This window comes from Amblyomma maculatum, chromosome 4, assembly GCF_055883805.1.
Source record: "Amblyomma maculatum isolate TAMU_Amacu chromosome 4, ASM5588380v1, whole genome shotgun sequence".
In the NCBI taxonomy this organism is placed as follows: Eukaryota; Metazoa; Arthropoda; class Arachnida; order Ixodida; family Ixodidae; genus Amblyomma; species Amblyomma maculatum.
Genome location: NC_139347.1, coordinates 10,048,971 through 10,061,141, shown reverse-complemented (window position 1 = coordinate 10,061,141; position 12,171 = coordinate 10,048,971). Strand labels below are relative to the sequence as shown.

The 12,171-nt window shown below is 44.8% G+C and overlaps 1 protein-coding gene and 1 pseudogene across 1 annotated transcript in view; both read right to left on the bottom strand.

The window, feature by feature from the left end:
- pic (DNA damage-binding protein pic) overlaps window positions 1-12,171 on the bottom strand; it is a 118,236-nt gene that overhangs the window by 80,176 nt on the left and 25,889 nt on the right. The gene's annotated exons all lie outside the window — the stretch shown is intronic.
- On the bottom strand, window positions 836-3,024 carry LOC146190272 (uncharacterized; annotated as a pseudogene).

Here is a 12,171-nt window from a genome sequence, read left to right as displayed (position 1 = left end):
CGGCATTGGAGTGCACTTGTTCCCTCTTGATCCTCATAGCTGATGGCAGATGGGTGACGTCACATCGTTGACGTAACCCTAATTGAGTGACTTTCAATTGGTACCGGGTTAAGTGGAGAAATATGGGAGAAGCCTCCGCCCTGCAGTGGGTATAGACAGGCCGATGATGATGATGATGAATTGGTACTGTCACATTGCGTGCCAATCGCAGTATTTGTCACTCACGGAATCCCGCTATCATCCTCCCGGCAGACAAGTGGAATTACCGGTAAAGCACTTGGAAGTAGCGGTAAAGCACTCGGTTGGGGATCCAAAAGATGCAGGTTCAATTCCTGGATGGATACTACAATTTTTTTTTTTTAATCAAGAGGAGTCACGCACCTCTTAAAGGCACCTGCGCCTCTTCTAGTGACGTCACTCAGCAAGTTCGCACATGCGCAGCTGTAGCTAATCACACGCAGGTCAGACTCTGTGTTGACTAGCCTAGTGAAGCTTTTCGCTTCAAAAGCAGGCCGCGATAACGCAGTTCTTTGCATGTAAATAAATAAATGTGACCTAAGTAAGCACCCTCAGAGTTGCTGTGCCTTTTCTTATTGAATTTTGCTGCTCTTGCATGTAATTTCAATGAAATTTTATATTACAAGTTATGGATATAGCGAGCTATTTCCCGATTTTTTAACTGTTCATTATAACGAGGTTTCACTGTATCCAGGTTCAACTGCAGGGTTCGTACAGATTCAAAACGGGCAAATTCAAGGACATTCAAGGAATTTCAAGGCCCAGTTGGAGTATTTTCAAGGACTCAACACAATGTGCAGCAGTTTTCAATATCAGGTACCAATTTTACTGAACAAAATCGAAAAAGAAACATTTCAAGGAACAGCTTGTATTGCACTAAGCCAATATAATTAAAAAATGTTTCGTCTTGAAAAACACCCTGCAATCATTGCACCAATGTCGAAGAGCAATCCATTCTGCAAAACTGCTAATGGCAACTTCAGGGGAGCTCCTGCCGCTTTTCCTGTATCTTCTCGTTGAGGCTACACAGTTCCTCAGTCATGCTTCGTGCAGCCTTCCTCAGACTATTGGATCTGAAAATGTACTTCAGATCGTTAGCTGCCTCTGCCTTTTCAGCATACGTATCTGCCGAAGCCTGGAGGTCAGCTATTGTTGCCTCGAGTTTCTTTTTCTTTTCTTTTTAATTGCGTCAATATCTTCATCGATACAGCACCTCTGATTCCTTGACATCATCACACTGCTTCTTTTTTACCGCCTCCAGGTGTGCAGCATATTGCTACCGGGCAGCTAATACAGCAGTCCTCAGGTCTTTCGTAATAAGGACGTTAAGAATGCCCCCTGTCTTATCCACAGCGTCGCATACAATATGTTGCAAAATATGCGAGAGGTCCTTCAGGTTTTCTATGACAACCTGGCGGTTCACACTAAACCCTCGCTCCACAGTGGCCTGCCCGTGGCTGAGCACAAGCAAAAGCTTGACAACTTTCCAGAGTTCCCCATATGATGGATTAAACTTCATCAGTTCAGACAAGAACTCGTCCAACCTGTTTACATTCTTCTCAAACATTCGCAGGTTATGCATCTCTTCCTGCAAGAACTCAGTGTACTTCGCCAGTACACTGTCTTTTTGGTGCTCAGACATTTGGCCTGCTGTAATGAGGGCATCCAACACTCTTCTGAAGCCGGCCAGGCACTCATCTGGTTTAGTACACATTCGTCGTGGGTGCAGAGACGACAAACTCCTACCGATTGAGAATCTCAGTGGGCTTCGCTAAGCACCTTCTTTGTCACACTGAGCAAGAAGTGTTTGCTTTCCATGCGGAACTGGAACACGTCCTTCTGGCTTGCTTTAGTTTTCCTGACAGTTTGTTCAGCAGCATGGCCTACATCCTCCTTTTCAAGCAGAGTGTGGTTCTCGGTGCTTTCAATGTCCACCAACGGCAGACCAGTGACTCTTTTTGCTGGAGAGAAGATCGAGCACTTCAGAAACTTCGTCAGTAGCTTTCCGACTACTGTTTCCAAGTCCCTTGCAAGAAAGAACACCATAAGCTGATCCGTTTGGCACACAGTGAGGAATGGCTTGAGGGTCATGGCCACACCTAGTGCAAATTGAAGCTTTGCTAGCAGTAAGACATCACTGGCAAACTCACACAAGTTTTGAAATTATACACATTTTGGGGGCTTACTTCCAGATTCCTTGCAGCTGCAATAAACTTCTTAATATCACACCACAATAACAAGGCTTTCTCTATCACAGGTACATTCTCTAACCACCGGTGGGGAACAAAGTTCAGGGGAAAAGTCTCCTGACCAGTAACTGCTGAGAAGTCTTCCCTCCTTGCAGGAGAACCATGGAAAAGTGCGCTCAGACTGGAGAGCAGACAGTCAACTCCCCACTTATTTGCTATAACACCTGTCCTGTAGGTGTTGTGCATGATGTGGAGGCCACAGGTCCCAATGTCCAGACATTGAACTTGGTATGCTTGATGCAGGTGTTCTAGGAAATTCTTGAGTAACTTAAGCTTAACATTGGGACCAGCCATTGAGACCTGAAGAATTTTCTAGAGAGGGAAAGGCTTGAGCGCACTCAGCAGCTTTCCTTGAATGCCCTCGGATGTCGAGTGCCCCATAAACACTGAGGTATAGTACCTCGTTGCCACCTTGAGAGACGAATTCCAAAACTGGATGTGAACATCCATTTGTTTCCACTGAAGATAGCCGTTCATAGACTCGTCGAAGAATACCAAGTAGTAATCACAATCTTTTATCTCCCGCTGCAAAGCAGATAAAAAAAGAAGGGCCTCAGACCATGGCATGTCAAGTAGGCAAATTTATTCTCTCCGCAAGAAAATGCCTTGGCCACGTCACTGTCCGGAAACATACGCTGAAATAGCTAGCCTGCTTCCGATGATAACTGATAGGGAAAATGCGGTGTGAAAACCTTCAAAGTCCGGAGAATCTCTGCGTTCGTCACCAGCTCGTGTGTCTTGCAAGCATCGTCTAGCTTTCCCGATTGCGAAGGAGGCGGGATGGCTAACTGCTGGCTGCAATCTTCATGACACCAGCATGCTTAGCACTCTTCATAAGGCTCAACGCCAACTCGCCCATAAGGCCTGCATCATGCGCGGTGCTCACTTGTCGTATCTGGTGCAATCCAGTCTTTGTAAGCGTTGTTGTGAAGCCATGCGCTTTGAAATTTGTAATTCCCAGGCATTTGCTTTGCAGTCATGGATGCTTCAGCCGCAATAAGTCGGGTGCAGAACCGACGTAAAAATGCAATGCTGTCAACTACCATAACAAAGCAGCAAAATCGGATTGGATTGAATCGGCTCAAGTTGGCTCCAGAGCGAGTGGCTCCAATGTGGCTAACCATCGCATGTTGGCTATATTAGCACAAACTTGCTTGAAATTACGCTTGAAATGTAGATACTGAAACACGATATTGAAAACACAAATATTTTAATCGCACTTTTTTCTGATTAATAACCATTTGCATGCAGAATGCTAGGAATTCAAGGATTTTCAAGGAGCACCAAAAATTCCAGGATTTTCAAGGGCCTTGAAAATGAAATTTTCGAATGCAAAGGTTTTCAAGGTTTTCAAAGACCTGTGCGCACCCTGAACTGTATATGCAGAGCGCTCCGCAGAAATTTTGGAGGTATCTCTCTGACTCCAACCAAGGAATAAACGGAGTATTGATAAATGACTGTGAACCGAAATCAATTGCTGAAGCCTTTAATAGCTTCTTTGTATCTGTATTTACTCCAAAAAGAGACGGACCCTCAATGAAAACGTCAGACTGGCAGCACGTTGATGATATTGTCATATCACAGGGAGGTATAGTTTCCTTGCTCTTAAAGCTGCATTCTAAGAAGTCACCTGGTTCTGTTAAGATACCTAATAAGTTTTTGAAGCGTTACTGTGAATGGGTTTCCTATTTTTTAGAGAAGATATTCGTAGAATCGTTACGTGACTGCACTGTACCGAGTGACTGGCTGTTAGCAAGAGTTGTTCCCATTTTCAAATCTGGCGAAAAATTTGACGTTTCCAATTATCGTCCAATATCTATCACATGCTTTGCATGCAAAATACTTGAGCATATAATATGTAAATATCTTGTAGACTATGTTGAAAGTAATCGGCGTTTTTACAGTAAGCAGTATGGCTTTTGAAGCTGTCTGTCAACAATAACACAACTGTTTGAAATCACTCATGCTTTTGCGACAGCCATAAACTCAAGAGAGCATAATGATGTGATTACAGTAGACCTGGCAAAGGCATCTGACAGAGTGTGCCATACGAAACTTTTGCACAAGCTGCAAGGGTTCGCTATCGTCATGCAAATTATCAGTTGCATTCAGGCTTACTTAATCAACAGAGTACTGTTTGTAGTTACAGATAATGATTGCTCATCACCAGTATCATCCAATGTTCCGCAAGGGTCCGTTCTTGGTCCTATATTGTTTTTACTGTATATAAATGACATTGTAAAGGACATACACCCTCTCGTCGAAGCTCGATTATTTGCTGATGACATTGTGTTATTCTGTCGCATAAAAAACCTGCAAGATCAAGTTTTTTGAATGACTCTTTAAAAGTTGTGTATGAATGGTGCGTTAAAAGTGGGACATGGAAATCAATTTTGAAAAGTAAATTTCTATGATTGTGTCGAACAAGAAAACTCCATTAGTGTTCCCTATACAATAATATTGAAATAAAATGTTCCAATAAATTAAAATAATTAGGTGTTACGATTTCCCATGACTTGAACTGGAGTGATCATGTACAGAATATTTGTGGAGTAGCCCAACGAAAACTCGGATTCTTACGGCGAAAGCTAAGAGATGCGCCATCGGCTGTCAAACTAAAAGCTTATACAGTCGAACCCAGTTATATCGAACCCGGATATATCGAATTTTGGTTATATCGAACTCACGAAATATCCCCTTGAAAATCCCATGTAAACGTATAGGAAAGCCGCGTCATATATCGAACTCAATTTCACCGGTCGTTCGATATATCGAACTCCACACCACGCACTGGAAAGTGTGCCATCCCCAAAGACGATCGCATCACCCTTGGCCGTTTGCCGCGTGACGTTTTCAAGCCACATGCGGAAGGAATGAGAGGGGACAGTTCGGCGACGGCTGGTCTGGGTAGCGCCGCGCCCATTCCCCAAAGGCGCGCATCTGCAGTTGTCGTTACCCGCGCGCCAACACATGACGTTTGCAAGCCATGTGCGTGGCTGTGCCCATTCTTTTGCCCAGCTCTCTCTCTCCTTCAGCACGCGCAACGCATGCATGCGCCAAGCCAGCTCAGCCCGTTTTCAGACAGACGTCGGACGCTTTCTCCAGCGTGTGTTGCGAACCCTCTGCGTGTGGCGGCGCGGCGGCGGACGTGGCTATGGCGCCTGCGGATGTTAGGAAGCTGCAACTCTCTCTGTTTTTTATTTATTATTATTATTTTTTGTGAGAGTCATCCTTTCTTATCGTTGTGCTGTACGCGCGGCGTAGCGTAAGATATGGCGGCTGCGGATGTTAAGAAGCGGCAGGGTTTTTTCTTTTTATTTTTTTGGAAATGTTTATTATTATTTTTTTTTTTTATCGTTTATCCTTGCATGTATGAATCAGCGAAAGCACGCGGTCAGCTGCTGTTATCATGACGCCCGCCTCAAGCGCGGCGTGATAAACCGAACCAGGCTTGTGCAATCAAGCCATCACGGGCACTCTGCCAAGTTCGCTCCCCGCCACCGCAGGAGCTATCAAAAGATAAACGCGCCCTGACGTTATCGCTGCGCAGCATCTTGGCACGCTGCCAATGAGCTGTGGATGAGACGACCGAAACGGACTGACGCGCCCCATCGACATGCAAGCGAAAATGCTCGCGACTTCTGCCGCCGCGGCGACACAGAAACCTTGTTTTGAGCTGCCGCGGTGGCGCGAGCGGCGAGAGGGACGCAGTTCCAACAAGTTTAAAAATTTTCACTCTGTCGCTGCCGCCCGTCGCTGAGATCGCTCAGTCGCTTGCATGTGAGCGAGCTGGCCTTAACGCATTTTTTTTTTTTTTTTTTCAAATTCTCGGGTGCAAAAGTGGAGGGTGGGTTCATTATTCGAGTGGGTTGATTACGCGACAAATACGGTATTGTTTTTTCGCATCGTAAGTGCCGTCACAAGCCGACTTCTGTATATCGAATTATCGATATATCGAACTATTTCGCGATCCCCTTTGAGTTCGATATATCCGGGTTCGACTGTATATCAATAGTGAGGCCAATTCTGGAATATGCGAGCATAATTTGGGATCCAAACCAGAAATATCTCATAGACAAACTTGAACGGGTTCAGAGATAAGCAGTGAGGTTCGTCTTTTCCCGCTATAGAAGAACACAGTCCACAACAGAACTTTTCACTTGCTGATCTACCAACCTTGGCTACTGGCAGAAAAATTGCTAGGCTCAAGTTCCTTTACCAGTTCCTTTACCAATTCAATTTGTATTCCGGCTTGTACTTGCGGCTACCCAGGAGACTGTCATCTCGTACTAATCATCCCTTTGCAGTGATGTCCTGTGTGCCAAGAGTTGACGTGTTTAAATTTTTGTTTCTGCCTAAAACAGTCATTGATGAAACAACCTTGACCGACGCATATTTGAAAAAAACTTGTTCTATGGAAACTTTTGAGAAAGAATTGGAAATTTATTGCACTGTTTAAATGTACTTTGCCCACCATGTAACAGCCCGGAAGGGCTAACAGTATTCGTAAATAAATAAATTAAGGGGAGATGGATAGCAGCCATAGGTGTTTAGCTATGTTCGTTAATATCTTCACAGTTTTTTTGAAGAATTGAGCTGAAATTTTGGGAGCTCTCTGCAATAAGAGGCTATTAATATAATGCTGAAAATCATACCAAAAATTTGATATTTAAAAAACATGTATACAACGAAAAATAAAATTTCAACCATTTTCCGCACAAAAAAGTGTCAAAGAAAAAAGTAATTGCGACAAAACGCTTGCTTTGGTTTAGGAAGTTCTATTGGTGTTTATAAACAACTCCCAAAAAAATGATTGTACACACTTGCACGACAGCAGAGACAATGTTCCTTTTGGCCGCAAAAAAAGGAATTTCGAGAAATCGCAGTTTGAAGATTTACATTCAGGCCAGCTGTTCTAAAACACCCCTGGTGCATAATCTTCACCGTTTTTAGCTTCGGATTGCGCTGTAAAACCTTTTCTTTTACTTGCTTTCGCCTTTCCTTTGCTTTCAGCAGAGGCTCGAAAATCTGCCTTTCTTATTCTGACTCGGTCTCTCCGGCTCAGCTCAGCACCGCAAAACATGTCTGGTATGACACCAAGAGCCTCAAGGACTTTTTTTCTAGCATTGTAGCAACTGATGGCATCATAGACAGCAGACGTTTTCGGGCACCTACACCAAATGAAGTTGTTCAAGGATTCGTTTTGAGTCTGCCCATGGAGACACTTTCTAAAAAGCTCAGGGGCGGCAAGTGCTTGAAAGGCAGGCTTGATGCATTTCATCACTGTTTCTGAATAGAGTTCTTGTGCTAGTACACATCTGGGTTGCCAAGGGCAGTGCCACGGTTGCAACTACACCAGGAAGACTCCCCTGTAGTGTGCGCTATATATTTTCAGTTTGTGAAAATACATAGCCCACACTGCTTTTTGCATAGCATCGAGGCTATGCGTGTGGTCTCGTATGGCTTTGCCATAATAAAATTGAAGAGAATCTATGTCTCTCTCAGTAAGCCGATACTTTCTGCTGAGGCGTTTAGCGTCGTCTAGTATGTTGCCCTTCATGGACTTATGTTGCGCAGCCTTGTACCCATCATTTTCTGTACATGGCCTATATATACATTCCATGTTTTTCCACACCACAGTCACATGGATTGTCTTCCTTTACAGCTAGGGAGGCTTTGCTGTCTCTGTCCGCAGTATAAGTTGTGTACTTAAGTCCATCCGTGTCCACAAAACGCTTGAACACTTTGACTGCACCACTGGCCTCCATGGCGCCACTCGAGCCATTGTGTGTTATTTCGCAAAGGTGCTTGTTTTCTTCATTATGTTGGCTCCGTGCCCAAAAGATACAAAACTTGCTTTCAATTTCACAGTCAAGAACCTTTCCTGTGTTGGCAGAAATGACTGTCACAACGCTGTATACAATGATGAATGTCCCCTCTTCATCCAAGTGCCATCTACTGTTACGGCAAGCGTCCATCAGTAGCATCACTTCAGCTGCAGCAGCATGTGTGCTGTCTGTCTTTCGGGTAGCATGAAGAATTTTGTTGTAGCTTGCGATGGAGGTGGTGGCATGTTCATGAGCACACACAGCAGTGCCCCACTCTGTCGGCCTTTCCCAATGGACCGCAGCGCGTACGCAAATCTCACATTCACTTCGTGCCCGCTTTCAACCTGGTTAGAAGTACAGAAAGAAAGTGTCGGTGCAAGAGTCACAGGTCACTGTGATAATGGACACAAGACCGCGGCGTATTTTTAAACTCTCTTCAAGCCGAAGGCTACCGACCCCACACTTCTTGCACGTGGCAACACGCATGATGACCTGATTCAGCAGGGAAATGCCTATCTTACGGTAATCAGTTGATCCCGCATCCAAACTATCAAAGTATGCATCATGTACAGCGCCTCCAAACTTCGCAGCGCTTGTACTCGGGCCCGACACGTTGAGGCTTGAGTTTCATATGCTGGTTTCTGCAGAATTTGCGCTTCTTGCGTGGATTAAGAGAAAATTGAGGCATTGCTACTTACACATTATAAGCTTATCACACAAAACACCTGCGGTTCGGCTAAAAGTAACGACCGAATGCTGACAAAACGCGCCTGGCGTTAACAAACGCTTTGCGCCAAAAGCGGCTTTCACGATCCTATCCCCCCTAACACAGCACCGTTGCAGCGTTAACTGAACTACAGATAACAGTAACTATACATAATATTTATCAATATTTATTGCCGTAGTCGCTTCTGTGCGTTGTTAAATCAAGAGTAACAAGGGAGACACAGGTGCGTGTCGTGCAAACTTGTAGTGAGCAAACAAAGACACAAGGGAGGGGGGAGGCGTGTTTGGCGCCATTTTTAAAATACTTTTGATGCACATCTGAGGATGCCACTCGGTGAAAAAATTTTCAATGAATTCTAGAATATTTTGCCACTGAAATTAAAGAATGCAAATTTTGGTTGATTTGACCCTCCATCCATTCTTAAAGGTACCTTTTCAAGCGCTTATCTCGCGTTACATTGGTGCTTTTATTTTTTCCCATTGGGCAATATGCAAAGCCACCCCTTGCGTTACATTCGAGTAAATATAGTGCTTATTTATAAACCACAAATTCTGGCCCCGCAATTCTGGATGAGGTCATCACTGCACAAGAAATTTGTTGTCATGGTCAGATGTTCTTTATGGTGACTATTTTTAGCTAAAGACTTCTTTACTGTAACAGGAAAAAGTATTTACTATATACAGGTATATATATTTGTACATATTTACTATATATACCTATGGAAGACACAATGGGGCTGTAGGTTTACTTTACTATTGGCCTCGAGATTGAGCAGAGTCGCCACCTTGCAGCTCAGCGGCGAAATCTACTCAGTGTGGATGCGTTTTCGCGTCGCGTGCCAGCCCGCAGTGATTTACGCGCGTGCATGAGGCGTGTACAAGAGTGTTTTTGTTTGTTTTGCGGTTCCTGTGCGCTTTTGCTTACCTATATGCCTCTTGCAAAAGAAATATGAACAGTCTATAACCCCACACTTCATTAAAAAAAAATATTTGTCCGTATCGAGTATGTCATGCTGTGAAAAGGACATCATCCATCGCTGTCTTCGGCGCTTGAGATCCTTTGACACGCAGTGTCTCAAACGAAGTGGTACTGTCATTAGCGCCGTGTCAAAGCAAGACAGGTCACTGCCGCCAATAAAAGTTAATGCAAACGCTCAGAAATCGCATATTCCCGTTTCTGTTTGGAATACCGCAGTTACTAAAACATATGCCACCACAGACTGCTTCAAATAGCAGAATGCAGTTTGAACAGACCACTCTATGCCTGCTATGCCTTCTGTATGCACGATAGAGTTGTGTGAATACGCTTTTTTTTATTTTGTTTTTATACCTCTGTCGCGGTGTCTCAATGGTAAGGGCGCTCGACTGCTGATTTCGAGAACAGGGGATTCAATCATGACAGTTTTGAAAGGCGCTCCTCTGCTGTGGGATTCGACTGCACTGTAAACAATCCCACGTGGTAAATGTGATGTTAATAATGCAATAAAAACGACACCAAAACCAGCCTCTTCAATCATCCGTCATAACCGATGCCGCTTTCATGCGTTAAAACCCGGACCAATATGTTTTTTTTTTTTTTTTTTTTTTTTTTTTTTTTTTTTTTTTTTTTTTTTCTGTTGAAGGCTTCTGTGCATCCGTAAAATGGTAGTGAGCACACTTTGCTTTATAGAAATGCTCGAATGTTTGGGAAACATCTTCCCTACATCTAATTGTTACACTAAATAATAATACATCTATATCAATGTACTTTACTGGTAGCCTATTATAATCATAATCCCTTTTCGTCCAAGTGCTGTCTTCCGAGCAAACTCGTCGTTTCTGACAAGGGGAGTAAAACAGCTTCATGCGGGCTTAAATGTCAGTGTTTAGTTCGGGAATAAATACATTTTTATAGTCGCATAATAGGATGACCTCCATTTCTTTCGGAATAGTTTTATATCCGGCACCTGTTTTGTAAGCAACCCTAATATTTTACTTTGCGCAAGATTTACGGAATAATAATTAGTGATAAAGAAATCTTCAGCCTTTAAAATTGCTTCCCAGAACATGACAGTGCCCATGCGCAGCTTATAATGATGTCTTCGCAGCGAGTAACTCGTAGCTTGAACTTTAAGGGGGGACACGGCTCTTTGGCACCGAAAATCGGCCTGAAAATCGGATTTTCAATTTTTTCATTTTCGTATTCCTCGCACCATTCCGCATCTGCACGCAAATTTTCATCCTTATACCCCGCGTATTTATGAAGTTATAGCGATTAAAAAATGCAGTACCACACCCACTGCCCTTTAAATTGTGGACAAACGACACCCAATTTCGATCGCCCGGCGCATGAGAACTACGCGCTCCACCGCGGCGATTTTGGTCTCGTTCGAAAGCGCGCGCTTTCGGCTTATTTTTTCTTTCGGAAAGCAACCCTGTGCGCTCCGCCTTCCCCATAAAAAACAAACAAAAAGATAGCATGCAGCGCGCGCTACTATTGGCCGGTTAAGGCACGTGATCAAAATGGCGTCGTTTGGTTGGTTCCGGCAAGCTAGCCCTGAAATGCGGACTCCCAGTGACGCCATTTTGTCTTTCTGCCGACCACGCTAGTGCAACGCGAGAGTCATGCCAGGCGCGAAGAAGTACCGCTCTTTGCACAAGTTCGGGCGAAAGCAACCAAAGAAACGCGTTAAGAATGCGACTTCGTTGCATACTGTGCAAGAAGCAAGTGCCAGTGCTGCGGGATTGTGTGACGATCACGTTGCGGGCGGCGACGCTTCTCCGATTCCGCTGGACAACGGCGCCGTTCTTCGTGCCGACTGCAGTCATGTACGTATTGATACCGCGCCTGTCACTAACAGTGACATAACTCAAGTGAGTGCCCGTGAGCAGGCTACGCTTGATAGACTGGTATCGACGCCGGCGACGGCACGAAAGACCGCGCTGTTCGCCGATGCAAGTGGTGCGTCCGCAGAGTCAGATGCGGACGGAACAGCCTCCTATGCGGTAATTGACCTCAGCATTGTGAATATCCTTCTGGATGCCGTGCGGTGCAAAACGTGTCGTGGATGCGTGCGTTTAATTACCAGCGACCGGAGCTATGGCCTCGCCGTAAAACTGATCGTGCTGTGCGACAACTGCGGTGAGATTGCGGCCGAGTGGAACTCGCGGAGGGTTGACGGCGAGAAAAGGTGCAATCCTTTTGAGCTGAATATTCTGGCTAGTCGAGCAATGCTGTCGACCGGTAACGGCCAGACAGCAATGAACGATATCTTTTCGGCGATGGGGTTGTCGCGGCGCGGGATGCACAACAAGACGTTTCAACGGCATCTGAAGAACACACTGCAACCCGCTGCTACCCGAGCCGCCAC